Source organism: Ambystoma mexicanum, chromosome 11 (genome assembly GCF_040938575.1).
Source record: "Ambystoma mexicanum isolate Mex_15411 chromosome 11, UKY_AmexF1_1, whole genome shotgun sequence".
NCBI lineage: Eukaryota > Metazoa > Chordata > Amphibia > Caudata > Ambystomatidae > Ambystoma > Ambystoma mexicanum.
This window is the reverse complement of record NC_090934.1, coordinates 821,451,714-821,478,148: the sequence shown is the minus strand read 5'-3', so window position 1 is coordinate 821,478,148 and position 26,435 is coordinate 821,451,714. Positions and strand designations below refer to the sequence as shown.

The window sequence follows — 26,435 nt, the reverse complement described above, 5'->3', positions numbered from 1 at the left end:
GCTGTGGGAAATAGAGCTATTTTAGAAATATTTTCAGGTTGCCTGGGAAGCATAAGCAAACAGCACACCAATCAGGCCCCAGTGTAAGCACTGCATGAGTCTCTGTGGCGCAATCGGTTAGCGCGTTCGGCTGTTAACCGAAAGGTTGGTGGTTCAAGCCCACCCAGGGACGATGCATTTTGGCTCAAAAATTCAGCATGACCAACTATGAACTTCTGTTTACCTCTCGCAGGTCTCGTCTGCTGACGTCCAAAAAATCCAATAAACTGTAAGCAATTCTTCTCGCTTGCTTTAGTTTTTCAAAACTTGCCATTCAATTCATAAACATCAAGACTTCATGGGAAGGGTTTGGCTGCAGTGTGTACTGATGCACAGAAGGAAGCTATCCTAGCCAGTCTACTTAAAGAAGCAATGAGGCTCTGCAGGTGCATGTACGTCTCCTACCTTTATTCTGTCATCAGACACACCAGGTGGATTGCCACAAGGACCTCGTGGCGCAATGGTAGCGCGTCTGACTCCAGATCAGAAGGTTGTGTGTTCAAATCACCTCGGGGTCATACTTCCTTTTCCCACTCTAAAATACAAAATTGCTCTTCAGTATCTCGTTATTTCAACCTGACTGCATCTTTGTGCTCTGGGCCTAGTTGTTCTGGCGTTTCGAATGTAAGCTTTGCAGCAGGGAAGTATCATATTGACAGACACCCATGAAGGACATGGTCAACCTTTAAAGCAGGCCAATCTCTATGTTTTACTGGATGCAGCAGAAGTATTTCCTCTTTACCATCTCTTCAAGTGGGCCTGACTGATGTGCTGTTTTGTGCACGCTACGTGGGCTTTGTAAAGCATACCTCTGCCATTTGCATGGCCTCCTAGCGCTGTCAATATTTTCGTGTAATCGCTGAATGCTGCACTGTCCTGGGAACTCTAGGTGTGACTAAAGGATATATGTTGGGGCCCCGAAAGGGGGTCGGCAGTCTAGTGGCAATGGGCATCACTTTGCAGTTTGGGTTTGTGAGTTCAGGTACCGGTCTGGTGTCGGAAACCTGTAAGCGCCCTCCCAATCAACTGTCGGTCCTGGATTGTGAGAATTTCCCCTTATACTGGTCTCAGTAGACACATTTCCATTTTACTTTTTCACTCTTGCATTGCCTATTTCTCTCTCTCTCATAGTTACATTATAGACAAGAGAGACATTGTCAGCGAGAGGGCTTCACAGCACCTTCCCCCCTTTCCCTAAGTGCATTGCAAGGGGCTCTGGGAGGCGTGCACATTTGTCTGAAACACAAAGATCCACTGGCAATAAAAGGCGTAGGACCCCAGTTCGCATTTCTTAGAATTTGAGGAGGCACTCAGAGTTGTCTCGGGCGTGACTGTACCTTTCATATGAGATGTGATAATCCCCAAACCCTCTTCCTTTGTCCCAGTAATCTGTCTTAGTGCCTCTAGCAAGTTGTTTTCTGAAACAAAGCTTACCTGAACATCCTGTAAAATTGGTAACTTTTCAGTAGCAGTACAGTGCAGTATATAGCATTCCTGTTGCGCACAGCATCTAGATCCAAAAATTGCTTACTCTACCCCAGAAATTAGAATTCACCCAGTCAAACAGAGGGATCTATAAAGAGCATGGCAAGTAGTTAACATAAGCTACTTCCCCCAAGTTCTCTTGGTGCACTCTGCTGCCCTCTTTTAACAGAAGAATGCAACTGCAGGTCTTGCTTCTCAGCAAGGTACCTACATATAGAATCCTTGGTGCAATCTTGCTAAATCTGCTGGAATGTGTCTTCTATTGTGCCCAAGGTGGTTGTGTATTTGGGGATTCAGGGAAGCAAGGGAGCACTCTAATGCACTGCAGTGCTAAGAGAGGCATGCCTTTTTCAGAAAAAAGTTCAGGTTTTCTGCCAATCAGAAAAAAATAGCAATGCAATCAGGCCAAAGGCAGAACACACATGCCAGTGAGTCTCTGTGGTGCAATTGGTTAGCGCGTTCGGCTGTTAACCGAAAAGACGCTGCTGTTTTTGGCACAAAGACACAGAGTGTTCCACTCAGTAAACCTGAGTCATTTCTCCCGTGTTCTCTGGGTTCAGCCTACTGTCCCCTTTTAACACAAGTGCGCAACTGTGGCTTTCTCCTCATAGCAAGTTATGCCTACACAGAGGGCATTTGGTGCACTGTTGATGGGCTCTGTCCTCTACTAAATCCCCTGTGTTTGTGGATTAGGGGAGGTAGGGAAGTGCTTGATACCCTGATTTGCTGTGGGGAAAAAGAGCTATTTTAGAAATAATTTCAGGTTGCCTGGGAAGCATAAGCAAACAGCACACCAATCAGGCCCCTGTGTAAGAGCTGCATGAGTCTCTGTGGCGCAATCGGTTAGCGCGTTCGGCTGTTAACCGAAAGGTTGGTGGTTCAAGCCCACCCAGGGACGGTGCATTTTGGCTCAAAAATTCAGCGTGACCAACTATGGACTTCTGTTTACCTCTCGCAGGTCTCGTCTGCTGACGTCCAAAAAATCCAATAAACTGCAAGCAATTCTTCTCGCTTGCTTTAGTTTTTCAAAACTTGCCATTCAATTCATAAACATCAAGACTTCATGGGAAGGGTTTGGCTGCAGCGTATACTGATGCACAGAAGGAAGCTATCCTAGCCAGTCTACCTAAAGAAGCAATGAGGCTCTGCAGGTGCATGTACGTCTCCTACCTTTATTCTGTCATCAGACACACCAGGAGGATTGCCACAAGGACCTCGTGGCGCAATGGTAGCGCGTCTGACTCCAGATCCGAAGGTTGTGTGTTCGAATCACGTCGGGGTCATACTTCCTTTTCCCACTCTGAAATACAAAATTGCTCTTCAGTATCTCGTTATTTCAACCTGACTGCATCTTTGTGCTCTGGGCCTAGTTGTTCTGGCGTTTCGAATGTAAGCTTTGCAGCAGGGAAGTATCATATTGACAGACACCCATGAAGGACATGGTCAACCTTTAAAGCAGGCCAATCTCTATGTTTTACTGGATGCAGCAGAAGTATTTCCTCTTTACCATCTCTTCAAGTGGGCCTGACTGATGTGCTGTTTTGTGCACGCTACGTGGGCTTTGTAAAACATACCTCTGCCATTTGCATGGCCTCCTAGCGCTGTCAAAATTTTCGTGTAATCGCTGAATGCTGCACTGTCCTGGGAACTCTAGGTGTGATTAAAGGATATATGTTGGGGCCCCGAAAGGGGGTCGGCAGTCTAGTGGCAATGGGCATCACTTTGCAGTTTGGGTTTGTGAGTTCAGGTACCGGTCTGGTGTCAGAAAACTGTAAGCGCCCTCCCAATCAACTGTCGGTCCTGGATTGTGAGGATTTCCCCTTATACTGGTCTCAGTAGACACATTTCCATTTTACTTTTTCACTCTCGCATTGCCTATTTCTCTCTCTCTCATAGATACATTATAGACAAGAGAGACATTGTCAGCGAGAGGGTTGCACAGCACCTTCCCCCATTTCCCTAAGTGCATTGCATGGGGCTCTGGGAGGCGTGCACATTTGTCTGAAACACAAAGATCCACTGGCAATAAAAGGCGTAGGACCCCAGTTCGCATTTCTTAGAATTTGAGGAGGCACTCAGAGTTGTCTCGGGCGTGACTGTACCTTTCATAGGAGATGTGCTAATCCCCAAACCCTCTTCCTTTGTCCCAGTAATCTGTCCTAGGGCCTCTAGCAAGTTGTTTTCTGAAACAAAGCTTACCTGAACATCCTGTAAAATTGGTAACTTTTCAGTAGCAGTACAGTGCAGTATATAGCATTCCTGTTGCGCACAGCATCTAGATCCAAAAATTGCTTACTCTACCCCAGAAATTAGAATTCACCCAGTCAAACAGAGGGATCTATAAAGATCATGGCAAGTAGTTAACATAAGCTACTTCCCCCAAGTTCTCTTGGTGCACTCTGCTGCCCTCTTTTAACAGAAGAATGCAACTGCAGGTCTTGCTTCTCAGCAAGGTACCTACATATAGAAACCTTGGTGCACTCTTGCTAAATCTGCTGGAATGTGTCTTCTATTGTGCCCAAGGTGGTTGTGTATTTGGGGACTCAGGGAAGCAAGGGAGCAGTCTAATGCACTGCAGTGCTAAGAGAGGCATGCCTTTTTCAGAAAAAGTTCAGGTTTTCTGCCAATCAGAAAAAAATAGCAATGCAATCAGGCCAAAGGCAGAACACACATGCCAGTGAGTCTCTGTGGCACAATTGGTTAGCGCGTTCGGCTGTTAACCGAAAAGACGCTGCTGTTTTTGGCACAAAGACACAGAGTGTTCCACTCAGTAAACCTGAGTCATTTCTCCCGTGTTCTCTGGGTTCAGCCTACTGTCCCCTTTTAACACAAGTGCGCAACTGTGGCTTTCTCCTCATAGCAAGTTATGCCTACACAGAGGACATTTGGTGCACTGTTGATGGGCTCTGTCCTCTACTAAATCCCCTGTGTTTGTGGATTAGGGGAGGTAGGGAAGTGCTTGATACCCTGATTTGCTGTGGGAAATAGAGCTATTTTAGAAATATTTTCAGGTTGCCTGGGAAGCATAAGCAAACAGCACACCAATCAGGCCCCTGTGTAAGAACTGCATGAGTCTCTGTGGCGCAATCGGTTAGCGCGTTCGGCAGGGACGGTGCATTTTGGCTCAAAAATTCAGCATGACCAACTATGAACTTCTGTTTACCTCTCGCAGGTCTCGTCTGCTGACGTCCAAAAAATCCAATAAACTGCAAGCAATTCTTCTCGCTTGCTTTAGTTTTTCAAAACTTGCCATTCAATTCATAAACATCAAGACTTCATGGGAAGGGTTTGGCTGCAGCGTGTACTGATGCACAGAAGGAAGCTATCCTAGCCAGTCTACCTAAAGAAGCAATGAGGCTCTGCAGGTGCATGTACGTCTCCTACCTTTATTCTGTCATCAGACACACCAGGTGGATTGCCACAAGGACCTCGTGGCGCAATGGTAGCGCGTCTGACTCCAGATCAGAAGGTTGTGTGTTCAAATCACGTCGGGGTCATACTTCCTTTTCCCTCTCTGAAATACAAAATTGCTCTTCAGTATCTCGTTATTTCAACCTGACTGCATCTTTGTGCTCTGGGCCTAGTTGTTCTGGCGTTTCGAATGTAAGCTTTGCAGCAGGGAAGTATCATATTGACAGACACCCATGAAGGACATGGTCAACCTTTAAAGCAGGCCAATCTCTATGTTTTACTGGATGCAGCAGAAGTATTTCCTCTTTACCATCTCTTCAAGTGGGCCTGACTGATGTGCTGTTTTGTGCACGCTACGTGGGCTTTGTAAAACATACCTCTGCCATTTGCATGGCCTCCTAGCGCTGTCAAAATTTTCGTGTAATCGCTGAATGCTGCACTGTCCTGGGAACTCTAGGTGTGACTAAAGGATATATGTTGGGGCCCCGAAAGGGGGTCGGCAGTCTAGTGGCAATGGGCATCACTTTGCAGTTTGGGTTTGTGAGTTCAGGTACCGGTCTGGTGTCGGAAACCTGTAAGCGCCCTCCCAATCAACTGTCGGTCCTGGATTGTGAGAATTTCCCCTTATACTGGTCTCAGTAGACACATTTCCATTTTACTTTTTCACTCTCGCATTGCCTATTTCTCTCTCTCTCATAGTTACATTATAGACAAGAGAGACATTGTCAGCGAGAGGGCTTCACAGCACCTTCCCCCCTTTCCCTAAGTGCATTGCAAGGGGCTCTGGGAGGCGTGCACATTTGTCTGAAACACAAAGATCCACTGGCAATAAAAGGCGTAGGACCCCAGTTCGCATTTCTTAGAATTTGAGGAGGCACTCAGAGTTGTCTCGGGCGTGACTGTATCTTTCATATGAGATGTGCTAATCCCCAAACCCTCTTCCTTTGTCCCAGTAATCTGTCTTAGTGCCTCTAGCAAGTTGTTTTCTGAAACAAAGCTTACCTGAACATCCTGTAAAATTGGTAACTTTTCAGTAGCAGTACAGTGCAGTATATAGCATTCCTGTTGCGCACAGCATCTAGATCCAAAAATTGCTTACTCTACCCCAGAAATTAGAATTCACCCAGTCAAACAGAGGGATCTATAAAGAGCATGGCAAATAGTTAACATAAGCTACTTCCCCCAAGTTCTCTTGGTGCACTCTGCTGCCCTCTTTTAACAGAAGAATGCAACTGCAGGTCTTGCTTCTCAGCAAGGTACCTACATATAGAATCCTTGGTGCAATCTTGCTAAATCTGCTGGAATGTGTCTTCTATTGTGCCCAGGGTGGTTGTGTATTTGGGGATTCAGGGAAGCAAGGGAGCACTCTAATGCACTGCAGTGCTAAGAGAGGCATGCCTTTTTCAGAAAAAAGTTCAGGTTTTCTGCCAATCAGAAAAAAATAGCAATGCAATCAGGCCAAAGGCAGAACACACATGCCAGTGAGTCTCTGTGGTGCAATTGGTTAGCGCGTTCGGCTGTTAACCGAAAAGACGCTGCTGTTTTTGGCACAAAGACACAGAGTGTTCCACTCAGTAAACCTGAGTCATTTCTCCCGTGTTCTCTGGGTTCAGCCTACTGTCCCCTTTTAACACAAGTGCGCAACTGTGGCTTTCACCTCATAGCAAGTTATGCCTACACAGAGGGCATTTGGTGCACTGTTGATGGGCTCTGTCCTCTACTAAATCCCCTGTGTTTGTGGATTAGGGGAGGTAGGGAAGTGCTTGATACCCTGATTTGCTGTGGGAAAAAGAGCTATTTTAGAAATATTTTCAGGTTGCCTGGGAAGCATAAGCAAACAGCACACCAATCAGGCCCCTGTATAAGAGCTGCATGAGTCTCTGTGGCGCAATCGGTTAGCGCGTTCGGCTGTTAACCGAAAGGTTGGTGGTTCAAGCCCACCCAGGGCCGGTGCATTTTGGCTCAAAAATTCAGCGTGACCAACTATGGACTTCTGTTTACCTCTCGCAGGTCTCGTCTGCTGACGTCCAAAAAATCCAATAAACTGCAAGCAATTCTTCTCGCTTGCTTTAGTTTTTCAAAACTTGCCATTCAATTCATAAACATCAAGACTTCATGGGAAGGGTTTGGCTGCAGCGTGTACTGATGCACAGAAGGAAGCTATCCTAGCCAGTCTACCTAAAGAAGCAATGAGGCTCTGCAGGTGCATGTACGTCTCCTACCTTTATTCTGTCATCAGACACACCAGGTGGATTGCCACAAGGACCTCGTGGCGCAATGGTAGCGCGTCTGACTCCAGATCAGAAGGTTGTGTGTTCAAATCACGTCGGGGTCATACTTCCTTTTCCCACTCTGAAATACAAAATTGCTCTTCAGTATCTCGTTATTTCAACCTGACTGCATCTTTGTGCTCTGGGCCTAGTTGTTCTGGCGTTTCGAATGTAAGCTTTGCAGCAGGGAAGTATCATATTGACAGACACCCATGAAGGACATGGTCAACCTTTAAAGCAGGCCAATCTCTATGTTTTACTGGATGCAGCAGAAGTATTTCCTCTTTACCATCTCTTCAAGTGGGCCTGACTGATGTGCTGTTTTGTGCACGCTACGTGGGCTTTGTAAAACATACCTCTGCCATTTGCATGGCCTCCTAGCGCTGTCAAAATTTTCGTGTAATCGCTGAATGCTGCACTGTCCTGGGAACTCTAGGTGTGACTAAAGGATATATGTTGGGGCCCCGAAAGGGGGTCGGCAGTCTAGTGGCAATGGGCATCACTTTGCAGTTTGGGTTTGTGAGTTCAGGTACCGGTCTGGTGTCGGAAACCTGTAAGCGCCCTCCCAATCAACTGTCGGTCCTGGATTGTGAGAATTTCCCCTTATACTGGTCTCAGTAGACACATTTCCATTTTACTTTTTCACTCTTGCATTGCCTATTTCTCTCTCTCTCATAGTTACATTATAGACAAGAGAGACATTGTCAGCGAGAGGGCTTCACAGCACCTTCCCCCCTTTCCCTAAGTGCATTGCAAGGGGCTCTGGGAGGCGTGCACATTTGTCTGAAACACAAAGATCCACTGGCAATAAAAGGCGTAGGACCCCAGTTCGCATTTCTTAGAATTTGAGGAGGCACTCAGAGTTGTCTCGGGCGTGACTGTACCTTTCATATGAGATGTGATAATCCCCAAACCCTCTTCCTTTGTCCCAGTAATCTGTCTTAGTGCCTCTAGCAAGTTGTTTTCTGAAACAAAGCTTACCTGAACATCCTGTAAAATTGGTAACTTTTCAGTAGCAGTACAGTGCAGTATATAGCATTCCTGTTGCGCACAGCATCTAGATCCAAAAATTGCTTACTCTACCCCAGAAATTAGAATTCACCCAGTCAAACAGAGGGATCTATAAAGAGCATGGCAAGTAGTTAACATAAGCTACTTCCCCCAAGTTCTCTTGGTGCACTCTGCTGCCCTCTTTTAACAGAAGAATGCAACTGCAGGTCTTGCTTCTCAGCAAGGTACCTACATATAGAATCCTTGGTGCAATCTTGCTAAATCTGCTGGAATGTGTCTTCTATTGTGCCCAAGGTGGTTGTGTATTTGGGGATTCAGGGAAGCAAGGGAGCACTCTAATGCACTGCAGTGCTAAGAGAGGCATGCCTTTTTCAGAAAAAAGTTCAGGTTTTCTGCCAATCAGAAAAAAATAGCAATGCAATCAGGCCAAAGGCAGAACACACATGCCAGTGAGTCTCTGTGGTGCAATTGGTTAGCGCGTTCGGCTGTTAACCGAAAAGACGCTGCTGTTTTTGGCACAAAGACACAGAGTGTTCCACTCAGTAAACCTGAGTCATTTCTCCCGTGTTCTCTGGGTTCAGCCTACTGTCCCCTTTTAACACAAGTGCGCAACTGTGGCTTTCTCCTCATAGCAAGTTATGCCTACACAGAGGGCATTTGGTGCACTGTTGATGGGCTCTGTCCTCTACTAAATCCCCTGTGTTTGTGGATTAGGGGAGGTAGGGAAGTGCTTGATACCCTGATTTGCTGTGGGAAAAAGAGCTATTTTAGAAATATTTTCAGGTTGCCTGGGAAGCATAAGCAAACAGCACACCAATCAGGCCCCTGTGTAAGAGCTGCATGAGTCTCTGTGGCGCAATCGGTTAGCGCGTTCGGCTGTTAACCGAAAGGTTGGTGGTTCAAGCCCACCCAGGGACGGTGCATTTTGGCTCAAAAATTCAGCGTGACCAACTATGGACTTCTGTTTACCTCTCGCAGGTCTCGTCTGCTGACGTCCAAAAAATCCAATAAACTGCAAGCAATTCTTCTCGCTTGCTTTAGTTTTTCAAAACTTGCCATTCAATTCATAAACATCAAGACTTCATGGTGGCTGCAGCGTGTACTGATGCACAGAAGGAAGCTATCCTAGCCAGTCTACCTAAAGAAGCAATGAGGCTCTGCAGGTGCATGTACGTCTACTACCTTTATTCTGTCATCAGACACACCAGGTGGATTGCCACAAGGACCTCGTGGCGCAATGGTAGCGCGTCTGACTCCAGATCAGAAGGTTGTGTGTTCAAATCACGTCGGGGTCATACTTCCTTTTCCCACTCTGAAATACAAAATTGCTCTTCAGTATCTCGTTATTTCAACCTGACTGCATCTTTGTGCTCTGGGCCTAGTTGTTCTGGCGTTTCGAATGTAAGCTTTGCAGCAGGGAAGTATCATATTGACAGACACCCATGAAGGACATGGTCAACCTTTAAAGCAGGCCAATCTCTATGTTTTACTGGATGCAGCAGAAGTATTTCCTCTTTACCATCTCTTCAAGTGGGCCTGACTGATGTGCTGTTTTGTGCACGCTACGTGGGCTTTGTAAAACATACCTCTGCCATTTGCATGGCCTCCTAGCGCTGTCAAAATTTTCGTGTAATCGCTGAATGCTGCACTGTCCTGGGAACTCTAGGTGTGATTAAAGGATATATGTTGGGGCCCCGAAAGGGGGTCGGCAGTCTAGTGGCAATGGGCATCACTTTGCAGTTTGGGTTTGTGAGTTCAGGTACCGGTCTGGTGTCAGAAAACTGTAAGCGCCCTCCCAATCAACTGTCGGTCCTGGATTGTGAGGATTTCCCCTTATACTGGTCTCAGTAGACACATTTCCATTTTACTTTTTCACTCTCGCATTGCCTATTTCTCTCTCTCTCATAGATACATTATAGACAAGAGAGACATTGTCAGCGAGAGGGTTGCACAGCACCTTCCCCCATTTCCCTAAGTGCATTGCATGGGGCTCTGGGAGGCGTGCACATTTGTCTGAAACACAAAGATCCACTGGCAATAAAAGGCGTAGGACCCCAGTTCGCATTTCTTAGAATTTGAGGAGGCACTCAGAGTTGTCTCGGGCGTGACTGTACCTTTCATAGGAGATGTGCTAATCCCCAAACCCTCTTCCTTTGTCCCAGTAATCTGTCCTAGGGCCTCTAGCAAGTTGTTTTCTGAAACAAAGCTTACCTGAACATCCTGTAAAATTGGTAACTTTTCAGTAGCAGTACAGTGCAGTATATAGCATTCCTGTTGCGCACAGCATCTAGATCCAAAAATTGCTTACTCTACCCCAGAAATTAGAATTCACCCAGTCAAACAGAGGGATCTATAAAGATCATGGCAAGTAGTTAACATAAGCTACTTCCCCCAAGTTCTCTTGGTGCACTCTGCTGCCCTCTTTTAACAGAAGAATGCAACTGCAGGTCTTGCTTCTCAGCAAGGTACCTACATATAGAAACCTTGGTGCACTCTTGCTAAATCTGCTGGAATGTGTCTTCTATTGTGCCCAAGGTGGTTGTGTATTTGGGGACTCAGGGAAGCAAGGGAGCAGTCTAATGCACTGCAGTGCTAAGAGAGGCATGCCTTTTTCAGAAAAAGTTCAGGTTTTCTGCCAATCAGAAAAAAATAGCAATGCAATCAGGCCAAAGGCAGAACACACATGCCAGTGAGTCTCTGTGGCACAATTGGTTAGCGCGTTCGGCTGTTAACCGAAAAGACGCTGCTGTTTTTGGCACAAAGACACAGAGTGTTCCACTCAGTAAACCTGAGTCATTTCTCCCGTGTTCTCTGGGTTCAGCCTACTGTCCCCTTTTAACACAAGTGCGCAACTGTGGCTTTCTCCTCATAGCAAGTTATGCCTACACAGAGGACATTTGGTGCACTGTTGATGGGCTCTGTCCTCTACTAAATCCCCTGTGTTTGTGGATTAGGGGAGGTAGGGAAGTGCTTGATACCCTGATTTGCTGTGGGAAATAGAGCTATTTTAGAAATATTTTCAGGTTGCCTGGGAAGCATAAGCAAACAGCACACCAATCAGGCCCCTGTGTAAGAACTGCATGAGTCTCTGTGGCGCAATCGGTTAGCGCGTTCGGCTGTTAACCGAAAGGTTGGTGGTTCAAGCCCACCCAGGGACGGTGCATTTTGGCTCAAAAATTCAGCATGACCAACTATGAACTTCTGTTTACCTCTCGCAGGTCTCGTCTGCTGACGTCCAAAAAATCCAATAAACTGCAAGCAATTCTTCTCGCTTGCTTTAGTTTTTCAAAACTTGCCATTCAATTCATAAACATCAAGACTTCATGGGAAGGGTTTGGCTGCAGCGTGTACTGATGCACAGAAGGAAGCTATCCTAGCCAGTCTACCTAAAGAAGCAATGAGGCTCTGCAGGTGCATGTACGTCTCCTACCTTTATTCTGTCATCAGACACACCAGGTGGATTGCCACAAGGACCTCGTGGCGCAATGGTAGCGCGTCTGACTCCAGATCAGAAGGTTGTGTGTTCAAATCACGTCGGGGTCATACTTCCTTTTCCCTCTCTGAAATACAAAATTGCTCTTCAGTATCTCGTTATTTCAACCTGACTGCATCTTTGTGCTCTGGGCATAGTTGTTCTGGCGTTTCGAATGTAAGCTTTGCAGCAGGGAAGTATCATATTGACAGACACCCATGAAGGACATGGTCAACCTTTAAAGCAGGCCAATCTCTATGTTTTACTGGATGCAGCAGAAGTATTTCCTCTTTACCATCTCTTCAAGTGGGCCTGACTGATGTGCTGTTTTGTGCACGCTACGTGGGCTTTGTAAAACATACCTCTGCCATTTGCATGGCCTCCTAGCGCTGTCAAAATTTTCGTGTAATCGCTGAATGCTGCACTGTCCTGGGAACTCTAGGTGTGACTAAAGGATATATGTTGGGGCCCCGAAAGGGGGTCGGCAGTCTAGTGGCAATGGGCATCACTTTGCAGTTTGGGTTTGTGAGTTCAGGTACCGGTCTGGTGTCGGAAACCTGTAAGCGCCCTCCCAATCAACTGTCGGTCCTGGATTGTGAGAATTTCCCCTTATACTGGTCTCAGTAGACACATTTCCATTTTACTTTTTCACTCTCGCATTGCCTATTTCTCTCTCTCTCATAGTTACATTATAGACAAGAGAGACATTGTCAGCGAGAGGGCTTCACAGCACCTTCCCCCCTTTCCCTAAGTGCATTGCAAGGGGCTCTGGGAGGCGTGCACATTTGTCTGAAACACAAAGATCCACTGGCAATAAAAGGCGTAGGACCCCAGTTCGCATTTCTTAGAATTTGAGGAGGCACTCAGAGTTGTCTCGGGCGTGACTGTATCTTTCATATGAGATGTGCTAATCCCCAAACCCTCTTCCTTTGTCCCAGTAATCTGTCTTAGTGCCTCTAGCAAGTTGTTTTCTGAAACAAAGCTTACCTGAACATCCTGTAAAATTGGTAACTTTTCAGTAGCAGTACAGTGCAGTATATAGCATTCCTGTTGCGCACAGCATCTAGATCCAAAAATTGCTTACTCTACCCCAGAAATTAGAATTCACCCAGTCAAACAGAGGGATCTATAAAGAGCATGGCAAATAGTTAACATAAGCTACTTCCCCCAAGTTCTCTTGGTGCACTCTGCTGCCCTCTTTTAACAGAAGAATGCAACTGCAGGTCTTGCTTCTCAGCAAGGTACCTACATATAGAATCCTTGGTGCAATCTTGCTAAATCTGCTGGAATGTGTCTTCTATTGTGCCCAGGGTGGTTGTGTATTTGGGGATTCAGGGAAGCAAGGGAGCACTCTAATGCACTGCAGTGCTAAGAGAGGCATGCCTTTTTCAGAAAAAAGTTCAGGTTTTCTGCCAATCAGAAAAAAATAGCAATGCAATCAGGCCAAAGGCAGAACACACATGCCAGTGAGTCTCTGTGGTGCAATTGGTTAGCGCGTTCGGCTGTTAACCGAAAAGACGCTGCTGTTTTTGGCACAAAGACACAGAGTGTTCCACTCAGTAAACCTGAGTCATTTCTCCCGTGTTCTCTGGGTTCAGCCTACTGTCCCCTTTTAACACAAGTGCGCAACTGTGGCTTTCACCTCATAGCAAGTTATGCCTACACAGAGGGCATTTGGTGCACTGTTGATGGGCTCTGTCCTCTACTAAATCCCCTGTGTTTGTGGATTAGGGGAGGTAGGGAAGTGCTTGATACCCTGATTTGCTGTGGGAAAAAGAGCTATTTTAGAAATATTTTCAGGTTGCCTGGGAAGCATAAGCAAACAGCACACCAATCAGGCCCCTGTATAAGAGCTGCATGAGTCTCTGTGGCGCAATCGGTTAGCGCGTTCGGCTGTAAACCGAAAGGTTGGTGGTTCAAGCCCACCCAGGGCCGGTGCATTTTGGCTCAAAAATTCAGCGTGACCAACTATGGACTTCTGTTTACCTCTCGCAGGTCTCGTCTGCTGACGTCCAAAAAATCCAATAAACTGCAAGCAATTCTTCTCGCTTGCTTTAGTTTTTCAAAACTTGCCATTCAATTCATAAACATCAAGACTTCATGGGAAGGGTTTGGCTGCAGCGTGTACTGATGCACAGAAGGAAGCTATCCTAGCCAGTCTACCTAAAGAAGCAATGAGGCTCTGCAGGTGCATGTACGTCTCCTACCTTTATTCTGTCATCAGACACACCAGGTGGATTGCCACAAGGACCTCGTGGCGCAATGGTAGCGCGTCTGACTCCAGATCAGAAGGTTGTGTGTTCAAATCACGTCGGGGTCATACTTCCTTTTCCCACTCTGAAATACAAAATTGCTCTTCAGTATCTCGTTATTTCAACCTGACTGCATCTTTGTGCTCTGGGCCTAGTTGTTCTGGCGTTTCGAATGTAAGCTTTGCAGCAGGGAAGTATCATATTGACAGACACCCATGAAGGACATGGTCAACCTTTAAAGCAGGCCAATCTCTATGTTTTACTGGATGCAGCAGAAGTATTTCCTCTTTACCATCTCTTCAAGTGGGCCTGACTGATGTGCTGTTTTGTGCACGCTACGTGGGCTTTGTAAAACATACCTCTGCCATTTGCATGGCCTCCTAGCGCTGTCAAAATTTTCGTGTAATCGCTGAATGCTGCACTGTCCTGGGAACTCTAGGTGTGATTAAAGGATATATGTTGGGGCCCCGAAAGGGGGTCGGCAGTCTAGTGGCAATGGGCATCACTTTGCAGTTTGGGTTTGTGAGTTCAGGTACCGGTCTGGTGTCAGAAAACTGTAAGCGCCCTCCCAATCAACTGTCGGTCCTGGATTGTGAGGATTTCCCCTTATACTGGTCTCAGTAGACACATTTCCATTTTACTTTTTCACTCTCGCATTGCCTATTTCTCTCTCTCTCATAGATACATTATAGACAAGAGAGACATTGTCAGCGAGAGGGTTGCACAGCACCTTCCCCCATTTCCCTAAGTGCATTGCATGGGGCTCTGGGAGGCGTGCACATTTGTCTGAAACACAAAGATCCACTGGCAATAAAAGGCGTAGGACCCCAGTTCGCATTTCTTAGAATTTGAGGAGGCACTCAGAGTTGTCTCGGGCGTGACTGTACCTTTCATAGGAGATGTGCTAATCCCCAAACCCTCTTCCTTTGTCCCAGTAATCTGTCCTAGGGCCTCTAGCAAGTTGTTTTCTGAAACAAAGCTTACCTGAACATCCTGTAAAATTGGTAACTTTTCAGTAGCAGTACAGTGCAGTATATAGCATTCCTGTTGCGCACAGCATCTAGATCCAAAAATTGCTTACTCTACCCCAGAAATTAGAATTCACCCAGTCAAACAGAGGGATCTATAAAGATCATGGCAAGTAGTTAACATAAGCTACTTCCCCCAAGTTCTCTTGGTGCACTCTGCTGCCCTCTTTTAACAGAAGAATGCAACTGCAGGTCTTGCTTCTCAGCAAGGTACCTACATATAGAAACCTTGGTGCACTCTTGCTAAATCTGCTGGAATGTGTCTTCTATTGTGCCCAAGGTGGTTGTGTATTTGGGGACTCAGGGAAGCAAGGGAGCAGTGTAATGCACTGCAGTGCTAAGAGAGGCATGCCTTTTTCAGAAAAAGTTCAGGTTTTCTGCCAATCAGAAAAAAATAGCAATGCAATCAGGCCAAAGGCAGAACACACATGCCAGTGAGTCTCTGTGGCACAATTGGTTAGCGCGTTCGGCTGTTAACCGAAAAGACGCTGCTGTTTTTGGCACAAAGACACAGAGTGTTCCACTCAGTAAACCTGAGTCATTTCTCCCGTGTTCTCTGGGTTCAGCCTACTGTCCCCTTTTAACACAAGTGCGCAACTGTGGCTTTCTCCTCATAGCAAGTTATGCCTACACAGAGGACATTTGGTGCACTGTTGATGGGCTCTGTCCTCTACTAAATCCCCTGTGTTTGTGGATTAGGGGAGGTAGGGAAGTGCTTGATACCCTGATTTGCTGTGGGAAATAGAGCTATTTTAGAAATATTTTCAGGTTGCCTGGGAAGCATAAGCAAACAGCACACCAATCAGGCCCCTGTGGAAGAACTGCATGAGTCTCTGTGGCGCAATCGGTTAGCGCGTTCGGCTGTTAACCGAAAGGTTGGTGGTTCAAGCCCACCCAGGGACGGTGCATTTTGGCTCAAAAATTCAGCATGACCAACTATGAACTTCTGTTTACCTCTCGCAGGTCTCGTCTGCTGACGTCCAAAAAATCCAATAAACTGCAAGCAATTCTTCTCGCTTGCTTTAGTTTTTCAAAACTTGCCATTCAATTCATAAACATCAAGACTTCATGGGAAGGGTTTGGCTGCAGCGTGTACTGATGCACAGAAGGAAGCTATCCTAGCCAGTCTACCTAAAGAAGCAATGAGGCTCTGCAGGTGCATGTACGTCTCCTACCTTTATTCTGTCATCAGACACACCAGGTGGATTGCCACAAGGACCTCGTGGCGCAATGGTAGCGCGTCTGACTCCAGATCAGAAGGTTGTGTGTTCAAATCACGTCGGGGTCATACTTCCTTTTCCCTCTCTGAAATACAAAATTGCTCTTCAGTATCTCGTTATTTCAACCTGACTGCATCTTTGTGCTCTGGGCCTAGTTGTTCTGGCGTTTCGAATGTAAGCTTTGCAGCAGGGAAGTATCATATTGACAGACACCCATGAAGGACATGGTCAACCTTTAAAGCAGGCCAATCTCTATGTTTTACTGGATGCAGCAGAAGTATTTCCTCTTTACCATCTCTTCAAGTGGGCCTGACTGATGTGCTGTTTTGTGCACGCTACGTGGGCTTTGTAAAACATACCTCTGCCATTTGCATGGCCTCCTAGCGCTGTCAAAATTTTCGTGTAATCGCTGAATGCTGCACTGTCCTGGGAACTCTAGGTGTGACTAAAGGATATATGTTGGGGCCCCGAAAGGGGGTCGGCAGTCTAGTGGCAATGGGCATCACTTTGCAGTTTGGGTTTGTGAGTTCAGGTACCGGTCTGGTGTCGGAAACCTGTAAGCGCCCTCCCAATCAACTGTCGGTCCTGGATTGTGAGAATTTCCCCTTATACTGGTCTCAGTAGACACATTTCCATTTTACTTTTTCACTCTCGCATTGCCTATTTCTCTCTCTCTCATAGTTACATTATAGACAAGAGAGACATTGTCAGCGAGAGGGCTTCACAGCACCTTCCCCCCTTTCCCTAAGTGCATTGCAAGGGGCTCTGGGAGGCGTGCACATTTGTCTGAAACACAAAGATCCACTGGCAATAAAAGGCGTAGGACCCCAGTTCGCATTTCTTAGAATTTGAGGAGGCACTCAGAGTTGTCTCGGGCGTGACTGTATCTTTCATATGAGATGTGCTAATCCCCAAACCCTCTTCCTTTGTCCCAGTAATCTGTCTTAGTGCCTCTAGCAAGTTGTTTTCTGAAACAAAGCTTACCTGAACATCCTGTAAAATTGGTAACTTTTCAGTAGCAGTACAGTGCAGTATATAGCATTCCTGTTGCGCACAGCATCTAGATCCAAAAATTGCTTACTCTACCCCAGAAATTAGAATTCACCCAGTCAAACAGAGGGATCTATAAAGAGCATGGCAAATAGTTAACATAAGCTACTTCCCCCAAGTTCTCTTGGTGCACTCTGCTGCCCTCTTTTAACAGAAGAATGCAACTGCAGGTCTTGCTTCTCAGCAAGGTACCTACATATAGAATCCTTGGTGCAATCTTGCTAAATCTGCTGGAATGTGTCTTCTATTGTGCCCAGGGTGGTTGTGTATTTGGGGATTCAGGGAAGCAAGGGAGCACTCTAATGCACTGCAGTGCTAAGAGAGGCATGCCTTTTTCAGAAAAAAGTTCAGGTTTTCTGCCAATCAGAAAAAAATAGCAATGCAATCAGGCCAAAGGCAGAACACACATGCCAGTGAGTCTCTGTGGTGCAATTGGTTAGCGCGTTCGGCTGTTAACCGAAAAGACGCTGCTGTTTTTGGCACAAAGACACAGAGTGTTCCACTCAGTAAACCTGAGTCATTTCTCCCGTGTTCTCTGGGTTCAGCCTACTGTCCCCTTTTAACACAAGTGCGCAACTGTGGCTTTCACCTCATAGCAAGTTATGCCTACACAGAGGGCATTTGGTGCACTGTTGATGGGCTCTGTCCTCTACTAAATCCCCTGTGTTTGTGGATTAGGGGAGGTAGGGAAGTGCTTGATACCCTGATTTGCTGTGGGAAAAAGAGCTATTTTAGAAATATTTTCAGGTTGCCTGGGAAGCATAAGCAAACAGCACACCAATCAGGCCCCTGTATAAGAGCTGCATGAGTCTCTGTGGCGCAATCGGTTAGCGCGTTCGGCTGTAAACCGAAAGGTTGGTGGTTCAAGCCCACCCAGGGCCGGTGCATTTTGGCTCAAAAATTCAGCGTGACCAACTATGGACTTCTGTTTACCTCTCGCAGGTCTCGTCTGCTGACGTCCAAAAAATCCAATAAACTGCAAGCAATTCTTCTCGCTTGCTTTAGTTTTTCAAAACTTGCCATTCAATTCATAAACATCAAGACTTCATGGGAAGGGTTTGGCTGCAGCGTGTACTGATGCACAGAAGGAAGCTATCCTAGCCAGTCTACCTAAAGAAGCAATGAGGCTCTGCAGGTGCATGTACGTCTCCTACCTTTATTCTGTCATCAGACACACCAGGTGGATTGCCACAAGGACCTCGTGGCGCAATGGTAGCGCGTCTGACTCCAGATCAGAAGGTTGTGTGTTCAAATCACGTCGGGGTCATACTTCCTTTTCCCACTCTGAAATACAAAATTGCTCTTCAGTATCTCGTTATTTCAACCTGACTGCATCTTTGTGCTCTGGGCCTAGTTGTTCTGGCGTTTCGAATGTAAGCTTTGCAGCAGGGAAGTATCATATTGACAGACACCCATGAAGGACATGGTCAACCTTTAAAGCAGGCCAATCTCTATGTTTTACTGGATGCAGCAGAAGTATTTCCTCTTTACCATCTCTTCAAGTGGGCCTGACTGATGTGCTGTTTTGTGCACGCTACGTGGGCTTTGTAAAACATACCTCTGCCATTTGCATGGCCTCCTAGCGCTGTCAAAATTTTCGTGTAATCGCTGAATGCTGCACTGTCCTGGGAACTCTAGGTGTGACTAAAGGATATATGTTGGGGCCCCGAAAGGGGGTCGGCAGTCTAGTGGCAATGGGCATCACTTTGCAGTTTGGGTTTGTGAGTTCAGGTACCGGTCTGGTGTCGGAAACCTGTAAGCGCCCTCCCAATCAACTGTCGGTCCTGGATTGTGAGAATTTCCCCTTATACTGGTCTCAGTAGACACATTTCCATTTTACTTTTTCACTCTTGCATTGCCTATTTCTCTCTCTCTCATAGTTACATTATAGACAAGAGAGACATTGTCAGCGAGAGGGCTTCACAGCACCTTCCCCCCTTTCCCTAAGTGCATTGCAAGGGGCTCTGGGAGGCGTGCACATTTGTCTGAAACACAAAGATCCACTGGCAATAAAAGGCGTAGGACCCCAGTTCGCATTTCTTAGAATTTGAGGAGGCACTCAGAGTTGTCTCGGGCGTGACTGTACCTTTCATATGAGATGTGATAATCCCCAAACCCTCTTCCTTTGTCCCAGTAATCTGTCTTAGTGCCTCTAGCAAGTTGTTTTCTGAAACAAAGCTTACCTGAACATCCTGTAAAATTGGTAACTTTTCAGTAGCAGTACAGTGCAGTATATAGCATTCCTGTTGCGCACAGCATCTAGATCCAAAAATTGCTTACTCTACCCCAGAAATTAGAATTCACCCAGTCAAACAGAGGGATCTATAAAGAGCATGGCAAGTAGTTAACATAAGCTACTTCCCCCAAGTTCTCTTGGTGCACTCTGCTGCCCTCTTTTAACAGAAGAATGCAACTGCAGGTCTTGCTTCTCAGCAAGGTACCTACATATAGAATCCTTGGTGCAATCTTGCTAAATCTGCTGGAATGTGTCTTCTATTGTGCCCAAGGTGGTTGTGTATTTGGGGATTCAGGGAAGCAAGGGAGCACTCTAATGCACTGCAGTGCTAAGAGAGGCATGCCTTTTTCAGAAAAAAGTTCAGGTTTTCTGCCAATCAGAAAAAAATAGCAATGCAATCAGGCCAAAGGCAGAACACACATGCCAGTGAGTCTCTGTGGTGCAATTGGTTAGCGCGTTCGGCTGTTAACCGAAAAGACGCTGCTGTTTTTGGCACAAAGACACAGAGTGTTCCACTCAGTAAACCTGAGTCATTTCTCCCGTGTTCTCTGGGTTCAGCCTACTGTCCCCTTTTAACACAAGTGCGCAACTGTGGCTTTCTCCTCATAGCAAGTTATGCCTACACAGAGGGCATTTGGTGCACTGTTGATGGGCTCTGTCCTCTACTAAATCCCCTGTGTTTGTGGATTAGGGGAGGTAGGGAAGTGCTTGATACCCTGATTTGCTGTGGGAAAAAGAGCTATTTTAGAAATATTTTCAGGTTGCCTGGGAAGCATAAGCAAACAGCACACCAATCAGGCCCCTGTGTAAGAGCTGCATGAGTCTCTGTGGCGCAATCGGTTAGCGCGTTCGGCTGTTAACCGAAAGGTTGGTGGTTCAAGCCCACCCAGGGACGGTGCATTTTGGCTCAAAAATTCAGCGTGACCAACTATGGACTTCTGTTTACCTCTCGCAGGTCTCGTCTGCTGACGTCCAAAAAATCCAATAAACTGCAAGCAATTCTTCTCGCTTGCTTTAGTTTTTCAAAACTTGCCATTCAATTCATAAACATCAAGACTTCATGGTGGCTGCAGCGTGTACTGATGCACAGAAGGAAGCTATCCTAGCCAGTCTACCTAAAGAAGCAATGAGGCTCTGCAGGTGCATGTACGTCTCCTACCTTTATTCTGTCATCAGACACACCAGGTGGATTGCCACAAGGACCTCGTGGCGCAATGGTAGCGCGTCTGACTCCAGATCAGAAGGTTGTGTGTTCAAATCACGTCGGGGTCATACTTCCTTTTCCCACTCTGAAATACAAAATTGCTCTTCAGTATCTCGTTATTTCAACCTGACTGCATCTTTGTGCTCTGGGCCTAGTTGTTCTGGCGTTTCGAATGTAAGCTTTGCAGCAGGGAAGTATCATATTGACAGACACCCATGAAGGACATGGTCAACCTTTAAAGCAGGCCAATCTCTATGTTTTACTGGATGCAGCAGAAGTATTTCCTCTTTACCATCTCTTCAAGTGGGCCTGACTGATGTGCTGTTTTGTGCACGCTACGTGGGCTTTGTAAAACATACCTCTGCCATTTGCATGGCCTCCTAGCGCTGTCAAAATTTTCGTGTAATCGCTGAATGCTGCACTGTCCTGGGAACTCTAGGTGTGACTAAAGGATATATGTTGGGGCCCCGAAAGGGGGTCGGCAGTCTAGTGGCAATGGGCATCACTTTGCAGTTTGGGTTTGTGAGTTCAGGTACCGGTCTGGTGTCGGAAACCTGTAAGCGCCCTCCCAATCAACTGTCGGTCCTGGATTGTGAGGATTTCCACTTATACTGGTCTCAGTAGACACACTTCCATTTTACTTTTTCACTCTCGCATTGCCTATTTCTCTCTCTCTCATAGATACATTATAGACAAGAGAGACATTGTCAGCGAGAGGGTTGCACAGCACCTTCCCCCATTTCCCTAAGTGCATTGCATGGGGCTCTGGGAGGCGTGCACATTTGTCTGAAACACAAAGATCCACTGGCAATAAAAGGCGTAGGACCCCAGTTCGCATTTCTTAGAATTTGAGGAGGCACTCAGAGTTGTCTCGGGCGTGACTGTACCTTTCATAGGAGATGTGCTAATCCCCAAACCCTCTTCCTTTGTCCCAGTAATCTGTCCTAGGGCCTCTAGCAAGTTGTTTTCTGAAACAAAGCTTACCTGAACATCCTGTAAAATTGGTAACTTTTCAGTAGCAGTACAGTGCAGTATATAGCATTCCTGTTGCGCACAGCATCTAGATCCAAAAATTGCTTACTCTACCCCAGAAATTAGAATTCACCCAGTCAAACAGTGGGATCTATAAAGATCATGGCAAGTAGTTAACATAAGCTACTTCCCCCAAGTTCTCTTGGTGCACTCTGCTGCCCTCTTTTAACAGAAGAATGCAACTGCAGGTCTTGCTTCTCAGCAAGGTACCTACATATAGAAACCTTGGTGCACTCTTGCTAAATCTGCTGGAATGTGTCTTCTATTGTGCCCAAGGTGGTTGTGTATTTGGGGACTCAGGGAAGCAAGGGAGCAGTCTAATGCACTGCAGTGCTAAGAGAGGCATGCCTTTTTCAGAAAAAAGTTCAGGTTTTCTGCCAATCAGAAAAAAATAGCAATGCAATAAGGCCAAAGGCAGAACACACATGCCAGTGAGTCTCTGTGGCACAATTGGTTAGCGCGTTCGGCTGTTAACCGAAAAGACGCTGCTGTTTTTGGCACAAAGACACAGAGTGTTCCACTCAGTAAACCTGAGTCATTTCTCCCGTGTTCTCTGGGTTCAGCCTACTGTCCCCTTTTAACACAAGTGCGCAACTGTGGCTTTCTCCTCATAGCAAGTTATGCCTACACAGAGGACATTTGGTGCACTGTTGATGGGCTCTGTCCTCTACTAAATCCCCTGTGTTTGTGGATTAGGGGAGGTAGGGAAGTGCTTGATACCCTGATTTGCTGTGGGAAATAGAGCTATTTTAGAAATATTTTCAGGTTGCCTGGGAAGCATAAGCAAACAGCACACCAATCAGGCCCCAGTGTAAGCACTGCATGAGTCTCTGTGGCGCAATCGGTTAGCGCGTTCGGCTGTTAACCGAAAGGTTGGTGGTTCAAGCCCACCCAGGGACGGTGCATTTTGGCTCAAAAATTCAGCGTGACCAACTATGGACTTCTGTTTACCTCTCGCAGGTCTCGTCTGCTGACGTCCAAAAAATCCAATAAACTGCAAGCAATTCTTCTCGCTTGCTTTAGTTTTTCAAAACTTGCCATTCAATTCATAAACATCAAGACTTCATGGGAAGGGTTTGGCTGCAGCGTGTACTGATGCACAGAAGGAAGCTATCCTAGCCAGTCTACCTAAAGAAGCAATGAGGCTCTGCAGGTGCATGTACGTCTCCTACCTTTATTCTGTCATCAGACACACCAGGTGGACTGCCACAAGGACCTCGTGGCGCAATGGTAGCGCGTCTGACTCCAGATCAGAAGGTTGCGTGTTCAAATCACGTCGGGGGTCATACTTCCTTTTCCCACTCTGAAATACAAAATTGCTCTTCAGTATCTCGTTATTTCAACCTGACTGCATCTTTGTGCTCTGGGCCTAGTTGTTCTGGCGTTTCGAATGTAAGCTTTGCAGCAGGGAAGTATCATATTGACAGACACCCATGAAGTACATGGTCAACCTTTAAAGCAGGCCAATCTCTATGTTTTACTGGATGCAGCAGAAGTATTTCCTCTTTACCATCTCTTCAAGTGGGCCTGACTGATGTGCTGTTTTGTGCACGCTACGTGGGCTTTGTAAAGCATACCTCTGCCATTTGCATGGCCTCCTAGCGCTGTCAATATTTTCGTGTAATTGCTGAATGCTGCAGTGTCCTGGGAACTCTAGGTGTGACTAAAGGATTTATGCTGGGGCCCCGAAAGGGGGTCGGCAGTCTAGTGGCAATGCCCATCACTTTGCAGTTTGGGTTTGTGAGTTCAGGTACCGGTCTGGTGTCGGAAACCTGTAAGCGCCCTCCCAATCAACTGTCGGTCCTGGATTGTGAGGATTTCCCCTTATACTGGTCTCAGTAGACACATTTCCATTTTACTTTTTCACTCTCGCATTGCCTATTTCTCTCTCTCTCATAGATACATTATAGACAAGAGAGACATTGTCAGCGAGAGGGTTGCACAGCACCTTCCCCCATTTCCCTAAGTGCATTGCATGGGGCTCTGGGAGGCGTGCACATTTGTCTGAAACACAAAGATCCACTGGCAATAAAAGGCGTAGGACCCCAGTTCGCATTTCTTAGAATTTGAGGAGGCACTCAGAGTTGTCTCGGGCGTGACTGTACCTTTCATAGGAGATGTGCTAATCCCCAAACCCTCTTCCTTTGTCCCAGTAATCTGTCCTAGGGCCTCTAGCAAGTTGTTTTCTGAAACAAAGCTTACCTGAACATCCTGTAAAATTGGTAACTTTTCAGTAGCAGTACAGTGCAGTATATAGCATTCCTGTTGCGCACAGCATCTAGATCCAAAAATTGCTTACTCTACCCCAGAAATTAGAATTCACCCAGTCAAACAGAGGGATCTATAAAGATCATGGCAAGTAGTTAACATAAGCTACTTCCCCCAAGTTCTCTTGGTGCACTCTGCTGCCCTCTTTTAACAGAAGAATGCAACTGCAGGTCTTGCTTCTCAGCAAGGTACCTACATATAGAATCCTTGGTGCACTCTTGCTAAATCTGCTGGAATGTGTCTTCTATTGTGCCCAAGGTGGTTGTGTATTTGGGGACTCAGGGAAGCAAGGGAGCAGTCTAATGCACTGCAGTGCTAAGAGAGGCATGCCTTTTTCAGAAAAAAGTTCAGGTTTTCTGCCAATCAGAAAAAAATAGCAATGCAATCAGGCCAAAGGCAGAACACACATGCCAATGAGTCTCTGTGGCGCAATTGGTTAGCGCGTTCGGCTGTTAACCGAAAAGACGCTGCTGTTTTGGGCACAAAGACACAGAGTGTTCAGTAAACCTGAGTCATTTCTCCCGTGTTCTCTGGGTTCAGCCTACTGTCCCCTTTTAACACAAGTGCGCAACTGTGGCTTTCTCCTCATAGCAAGTTATGCCTACACAGAGGACATTTGGTGCACTGTTGATGGGCTCTGTCCTCTACTAAATCCCCTGTGTTTGTGGATTACGGGAGGTAGGGAAGTGCTTGATACCCTGATTTGCTGTGGGAAATAGAGCTATTTTAGAAATATTTTCAGGTTGCCTGGGAAGCATAAGCAAAGAGCACACCAATCAGGCCCCAGTGTAAGCACTGCATGAGTCTCTGTGGCGCAATCGGTTAGCGCATTCGGCTGTTAACCGAAAAGACGCTGCTGTTTTTGGCACAAAGACACAGAGTGTTCCACTCAGTAAACCTGAGTCATTTCTCCCGTGTTCTCTGGGTTCAGCCTACTGTCCCCTTTTAACACAAGTGCGCAACTGTGGCTTTCTCCTCATAGCAAGTTATGCCTACACAGAGGACATTTGGTGCACTGTTGATGGGCTCTGTCCTCTACTAAATCCCCTGTGTTTGTGGATTAGGGGAGGTAGGGAAGTGCTTGATACCCTGATTTGCTGTGGGAAATAGAGCTATTTTAGAAATATTTTCAGGTTGCCTGGGAAGCATAAGCAAACAGCACACCAATCAGGCCCCAGTGTAAGCACTGCATGAGTCTCTGTGGCGCAATCGGTTAGCGCGTTCGGCTGTTAACCGAAAGGTTGGTGGTGAAGCCCACCCAGGGACGATGCATTTTGGCTCAAAAATTCAGCATGACCAACTATGAACTTCTGTTTACCTCTCGCAGGTCTCGTCTGCTGACGTCCAAAAAATCCAATAAACTGTAAGCAATTCTTCTCGCTTGCTTTAGTTTTTCAAAACTTGCCATTCAATTCATAAACATCAAGACTTCATGGGAAGGGTTTGGCTGCAGTGTGTACTGATGCACAGAAGGAAGCTATCCTAGCCAGTCTACTTAAAGAAGCAATGAGGCTCTGCAGGTGCATGTACGTCTCCTACCTTTATTCTGTCATCAGACACACCAGGTGGATTGCCACAAGGACCTCGTGGCGCAATGGTAGCGCGTCTGACTCCAGATCAGAAGGTTGTGTGTTCAAATCACCTCGGGGTCATACTTCCTTTTCCCACTCTAAAATACAAAATTGCTCTTCAGTATCTCGTTATTTCAACCTGACTGCATCTTTGTGCTCTGGGCCTAGTTGTTCTGGCGTTTCGAATGTAAGCTTTGCAGCAGGGAAGTATCATATTGACAGACACCCATGAAGGACATGGTCAACCTTTAAAGCAGGCCAATCTCTATGTTTTACTGGATGCAGCAGAAGTATTTCCTCTTTACCATCTCTTCAAGTGGGCCTGACTGATGTGCTGTTTTGTGCACGCTACGTGGGCTTTGTAAAGCATACCTCTGCCATTTGCATGGCCTCCTAGCGCTGTCAATATTTTCGTGTAATCGCTGAATGCTGCACTGTCCTGGGAACTCTAGGTGTGACTAAAGGATATATGTTGGGGCCCCGAAAGGGGGTCGGCAGTCTAGTGGCAATGGGCATCACTTTGCAGTTTGGGTTTGTGAGTTCAGGTACCGGTCTGGTGTCGGAAACCTGTAAGCGCCCTCCCAATCAACTGTCGGTCCTGGATTGTGAGGATTTCCCCTTATACTGGTCTCAGTAGACACATTTCCATTTTACTTTTTCACTCTCGCATTGCCTATTTCTCTCTCTCTCATAGTTACATTATAGACAAGAGAGACATTGTCAGCGAGAGGGCTTCACAGCACCTTCCCCCCTTTCCCTAAGTGCATTGCAAGGGGCTCTGGGAGGCGTGCACATTTGTCTGAAACACAAAGATCCACTGGCAATAAAAGGCGTAGGACCCCAGTTCGCATTTCTTAGAATTTGAGGAGGCACTCAGAGTTGTCTC

General features: G+C 46.4%; 20 non-coding genes across 20 annotated transcripts; all 20 read left to right on the top strand.

Moving 5' to 3' along the window:
- The first annotated feature begins 98 nt into the window (after nucleotides 1-98).
- Nucleotides 99-172, top strand: TRNAN-GUU (transfer RNA asparagine (anticodon GUU)). Its single transcript has one exon. It is a non-coding gene; the product is annotated as a tRNA-Asn (tRNA).
- A 313-nt stretch (nucleotides 173-485) lies between these two features.
- Nucleotides 486-557, top strand: TRNAW-CCA (transfer RNA tryptophan (anticodon CCA)). Its single transcript has one exon. It is a non-coding gene; the product is annotated as a tRNA-Trp (tRNA).
- A 1,791-nt stretch (nucleotides 558-2,348) lies between these two features.
- On the top strand, nucleotides 2,349-2,422 carry TRNAN-GUU (transfer RNA asparagine (anticodon GUU)). Its single transcript has one exon. It is a non-coding gene; the product is annotated as a tRNA-Asn (tRNA).
- A 313-nt stretch (nucleotides 2,423-2,735) lies between these two features.
- On the top strand, nucleotides 2,736-2,807 carry TRNAW-CCA (transfer RNA tryptophan (anticodon CCA)). The gene has a single exon. It is a non-coding gene; the product is annotated as a tRNA-Trp (tRNA).
- Nucleotides 2,808-4,949: 2,142 nt separating this feature from the next.
- On the top strand, nucleotides 4,950-5,021 carry TRNAW-CCA (transfer RNA tryptophan (anticodon CCA)). The gene has a single exon. It is a non-coding gene; the product is annotated as a tRNA-Trp (tRNA).
- A 1,790-nt stretch (nucleotides 5,022-6,811) lies between these two features.
- Nucleotides 6,812-6,885, top strand: TRNAN-GUU (transfer RNA asparagine (anticodon GUU)). Its single transcript has one exon. It is a non-coding gene; the product is annotated as a tRNA-Asn (tRNA).
- Nucleotides 6,886-7,198: 313 nt separating this feature from the next.
- TRNAW-CCA (transfer RNA tryptophan (anticodon CCA)) lies at nucleotides 7,199-7,270 on the top strand. The gene has a single exon. It is a non-coding gene; the product is annotated as a tRNA-Trp (tRNA).
- Nucleotides 7,271-9,060: 1,790 nt separating this feature from the next.
- TRNAN-GUU (transfer RNA asparagine (anticodon GUU)) lies at nucleotides 9,061-9,134 on the top strand. Its single transcript has one exon. It is a non-coding gene; the product is annotated as a tRNA-Asn (tRNA).
- A 305-nt stretch (nucleotides 9,135-9,439) lies between these two features.
- On the top strand, nucleotides 9,440-9,511 carry TRNAW-CCA (transfer RNA tryptophan (anticodon CCA)). Its single transcript has one exon. It is a non-coding gene; the product is annotated as a tRNA-Trp (tRNA).
- A 1,789-nt stretch (nucleotides 9,512-11,300) lies between these two features.
- TRNAN-GUU (transfer RNA asparagine (anticodon GUU)) lies at nucleotides 11,301-11,374 on the top strand. Its single transcript has one exon. It is a non-coding gene; the product is annotated as a tRNA-Asn (tRNA).
- A 313-nt stretch (nucleotides 11,375-11,687) lies between these two features.
- Nucleotides 11,688-11,759, top strand: TRNAW-CCA (transfer RNA tryptophan (anticodon CCA)). Its single transcript has one exon. It is a non-coding gene; the product is annotated as a tRNA-Trp (tRNA).
- A 2,177-nt stretch (nucleotides 11,760-13,936) lies between these two features.
- On the top strand, nucleotides 13,937-14,008 carry TRNAW-CCA (transfer RNA tryptophan (anticodon CCA)). The gene has a single exon. It is a non-coding gene; the product is annotated as a tRNA-Trp (tRNA).
- A 1,789-nt stretch (nucleotides 14,009-15,797) lies between these two features.
- TRNAN-GUU (transfer RNA asparagine (anticodon GUU)) lies at nucleotides 15,798-15,871 on the top strand. Its single transcript has one exon. It is a non-coding gene; the product is annotated as a tRNA-Asn (tRNA).
- A 313-nt stretch (nucleotides 15,872-16,184) lies between these two features.
- Nucleotides 16,185-16,256, top strand: TRNAW-CCA (transfer RNA tryptophan (anticodon CCA)). Its single transcript has one exon. It is a non-coding gene; the product is annotated as a tRNA-Trp (tRNA).
- Nucleotides 16,257-18,433: 2,177 nt separating this feature from the next.
- On the top strand, nucleotides 18,434-18,505 carry TRNAW-CCA (transfer RNA tryptophan (anticodon CCA)). Its single transcript has one exon. It is a non-coding gene; the product is annotated as a tRNA-Trp (tRNA).
- Nucleotides 18,506-20,295: 1,790 nt separating this feature from the next.
- TRNAN-GUU (transfer RNA asparagine (anticodon GUU)) lies at nucleotides 20,296-20,369 on the top strand. Its single transcript has one exon. It is a non-coding gene; the product is annotated as a tRNA-Asn (tRNA).
- A 305-nt stretch (nucleotides 20,370-20,674) lies between these two features.
- TRNAW-CCA (transfer RNA tryptophan (anticodon CCA)) lies at nucleotides 20,675-20,746 on the top strand. The gene has a single exon. It is a non-coding gene; the product is annotated as a tRNA-Trp (tRNA).
- A 1,790-nt stretch (nucleotides 20,747-22,536) lies between these two features.
- On the top strand, nucleotides 22,537-22,610 carry TRNAN-GUU (transfer RNA asparagine (anticodon GUU)). The gene has a single exon. It is a non-coding gene; the product is annotated as a tRNA-Asn (tRNA).
- A 313-nt stretch (nucleotides 22,611-22,923) lies between these two features.
- TRNAW-CCA (transfer RNA tryptophan (anticodon CCA)) lies at nucleotides 22,924-22,996 on the top strand. The gene has a single exon. It is a non-coding gene; the product is annotated as a tRNA-Trp (tRNA).
- A 2,562-nt stretch (nucleotides 22,997-25,558) lies between these two features.
- Nucleotides 25,559-25,630, top strand: TRNAW-CCA (transfer RNA tryptophan (anticodon CCA)). Its single transcript has one exon. It is a non-coding gene; the product is annotated as a tRNA-Trp (tRNA).
- Nucleotides 25,631-26,435: the final 805 nt, after the last annotated feature.